Below are 3,637 nucleotides of genomic sequence, written 5' to 3' on the forward strand. Positions count from 1 at the left end.
CTCCAATGCATAAAAGTGAAAAGTGAAAGTGAAGTCGCTCAGTTGTGTCTGACTCTTAGCGACCCCATGGACTGCAGCCCACCAGGCTCCTCTGTCCATGGGATTTTAGAGGCAAGAGTACTGGAGTGGGGTGCCATTGCCTTCTCCAACGAAGAGCATGGGGATGATCAATTACTGATACAATTACCCACCAAATTTCATCAAATCTAAGTGAGTATTGAGTATAAGAAGCACCATTATTTCGTATAACACTAAAAAGTGCTTCAAGTAAATTACGGAAAAAATGTTAAGATGACTCCTATATAAGAGATGGTTCAAGCAGTAAATTTTCTTTAAAAAATAGATGATTTTTAAGTATGGTACATCCATAGCCATCAAAACCTTTTTCTTTCCTGTGTCAAAAGCTGAGATATCCCTCCTCCAATCTAAAATTCTCTCATTATGTTCTCTATTTTTTTCTCCTCCTTGACCTTTTCCCACTGATTTTTTCCCTTTCTCTCCAGTGTGTTTCAGTCCAACTTCCTCAGACTAAAAACATCTCCAGCTCTCTTTTATCTGGAAAGTCATCAGCCTGGCTCTCATAATGTCATCCTCTAGCTATTATTATTCCATTTTGCTCTTTCTCTTATTTTCCTTACTTCCTCTCTACTATTTATGTTGAGGCTCATAAAGGCTATCAGACATCAGATATTCAGATCCTAATTATTAATCCTAGTGTGTGTCTGCAACATCTTTGTTGTGAACTTGTTGCTGTGGTTGTTCTTTGCCCAGAAACCTCCCACTAGGGAACCCATCTTCCCTCACACCAACCCTTAGAAACATTGCTCAGGAGAACTGACTCACCCAATTACTTCCACCAGGAATGCGCATGTGATCCAGGCCCTGAGAGAATGCTACCTCAAGACCAACACCATGGGCAGGCACATGATCTAAACCAGACGCAATCAGATTTCTGCCCTGAACTTTCCTCTTAGGGCTCTCATGAGAGATGGAGTCTTTGTCTCGAGACTGTCCTTTCACTGCTGGTGGCCATTTGGTCCGTGATGTGGAAACAGCCTAAGTGATGGAGAAAGATATGGATCCCTCAGGTCATTCTTTGATGTCATAGATACAATTATGTATCAGACTAGGATACTCCTAGACTGTCCCCTACGTGAGTTAAAAAATTTCCTTTTTTTCATGGTGCTTGATTTGTGTTTTAGTTACTTGCAATCAAAAGTGTTAATGCAGTCTTCTACGTGCTTTTATGTGATGGTCAGTCAAGGGCAGCCACAGGAGATCACAAGAAAACCAAATTTATTATACTCATGGGTCTAGACTGGAGTCACTGTTGCCATACAGGGTCACAGGAAAAGCACCAGAATGTGGGTTTTATCTTCAAGCAGAAGACAGGAAAAAGGAGGAAGGCTGAGGCTAGAAATTTTTTGCAGTTTCTAGGGGAAAGTCAAGGCATCCCAGGGTAAACAGTCTTGTTTCTGTGGGCTCCAAAGTATAGTGTCAGTCACTCAGTCATGTCCGACTCTTTGCAACCCCAAGAACTGTAGCCCAGCAGGCTCCTCTGTCTGTGGGAATTCTCCAGGAAAGAACATTGGAGTGGGTTGCCATTTCCTTCTCCAGGAGATCTTCCCAACCCAGGGGTTTAACCCTCATCTCCTGCATTGCAGACAGACTCTTTACCATCTGAACCACCAGAGAAGTCCTAGTCACCTGCCACCTGGCCTAGGATGATTAAGGCAGAGGGATATTGTCTGCTGGGGTGTGAGGCCTGATAGAGGACGGCTCTAATTGGTTTGTTGGTATATCAAAGGTGTGCTCCCAGACAGGTTCTTGGAGCTGCTCAGTCACTAAGTTGTGTTCAACTCTTTGTGACCCCATGGACTGCAGCCTGCAGTGGTTCTTTACCACTTGAGTCACCTGGAAGCCCTTGGCTATCTCTTAAGTTTGCTAGCTCCAGGAGGAACAGTCTATCTCCAGAAAGGCTTTTTAATTTTTTTAAATTCATTTACTTTTTATTGAAGCATAATCGCTTTACAGAACTTTGCTGTTTTCTGTCAAACCTCAGGTGTCAAAATAGCAAATAAACAGAAAATAAAAATATATATGATACCTAAAGTTTCACAGTTTTCAGAGAGCTTTGATATGCTTTGTTTCACTTGATCTGATGGCTTTGCAGGGCAGGATATGTTTGTCTTGTCTTGCTTTTGCTCATGAGTAAATTTCTGGGACTTAGCACATGTTGGACATATGACAATTGCTCAAAAGTATTTGTTGAGTTAAACGAGAAGTATATATGTTATTATTTCTCCCATTTTATAGAACAGGATATGGAAATCAGAGAACTAGTTAGGTCCTAGAGTTGATTTAGAATGGTCTAGATTAGGAACTTCTCTGGCAGTCCAGTGCATAAGACTCTGCCTTCCAATGCAGGGGGCACAGGTTCAATACCTAGTCAGGAAGCTAAGATCTCACATGCCAGCGTGGTTCAGCCAAAAAAGGAGAATGGTCTAAGTTAGACTAGGGTAGCAGGCTATGGTGAAAAGCTAAACTGGGAGTGTAGGACGGACTTGGATTACAATACAGGTGGCGAATTCCATCTTAGCTTTTTTTTTTTTTTTGAGTTCTACAGCAGTTCTTAACTATGTCTCATTAACTTTTGCTCTCTACAATCACTCCATCCACCCAGCAGCCAGAGTGAGCTTTTTAAAGTGTCAAATCAGATCCTATCACTCTTCTGCTGTAAGGTCTTCAGTCGTGGCCCTTTTCTTTCAGAAATAAGAGCTCCAGTCTTCAGTACATAGTGTGGGGTCCTTATGACCTGGCTGGTTCTGCCCATCCTTTGGACTTTTCCTCCTACCCTTCATTTCCTCCTATCCTTCTTGCTGCTCCAGCCCCTGTAGACTTCTTTCCATTCTAGAAAAATACAGTCCTCTCCCAATTCAACGCCTTTGCCTGGAACACTCTCCCTCCTTCGCTCTGTTCTCTCCCTCCTTTGCTCTGTTTTTTTTTTTTTAAGTATAATTTCCATTTTATTGTCATTTCAGAGAACCCAGTATTTCTTTAATCTTTAAGGACTTGGATTCTTACTTGGGCTTTGGAGGAGGACATGGGGTAGCACCTGGACGTCTAAATCGAGGATACAGGTGTTCAGTCTTTCGGGGCTTCCGAGAGATTCCTGACTACCTTACGATGCATTGCACAATGCATGCAGTAATGGAAGCTTGGGAACACATGGCATCAAAGACACTCGCTTCAAAAATGTCCCTGAAGGCTGCGAGCGCTATGATGTTCTAAATAAAGACTTCTTAGTAAACTTATCCTCGGGCAGGCACCAAGCACAGTTGGTGCAGCGAATAGGCTGCACGTGGCCGAGGCCCTTCTTGGTCCGACCATTATTCTTGTTTTTGGTCATTATTCTTTTCTTGGTCATCTTGGAAATGCAAAGGCAAGAGAGATCCTCCTTCACTCTTTATCTAGTTAATTCCTCCTCGGTGTTGAATTTTCAGTTCCAACATCGTTTACTCTAGAGGTTTCTGAGCTCTCCTTCCCCACTCTCATTCTAGACCAGGTCTCTTGCTACCCACTCTTTTCCCCGTGTTTTGATTTCATAGCCTCTATCAGCTTGTCATGATTTATTGAG

General features: G+C 42.6%; 1 pseudogene; it reads right to left on the bottom strand.

The window, feature by feature from the left end:
- Window positions 1–3,144: 3,144 nt before the first annotated feature.
- Window positions 3,145–3,427, bottom strand: LOC147371381 (small ribosomal subunit protein eS26 pseudogene; annotated as a pseudogene).
- Window positions 3,428–3,637: the final 210 nt, after the last annotated feature.

The sequence above is a fragment of the Bos grunniens genome, chromosome 5 (assembly GCF_055505025.1).
Source record: "Bos grunniens cultivar Pamir isolate PY7600 chromosome 5, Bosgru_T2T1.0, whole genome shotgun sequence".
NCBI classification, from domain to species: domain Eukaryota; kingdom Metazoa; phylum Chordata; class Mammalia; order Artiodactyla; family Bovidae; genus Bos; species Bos grunniens.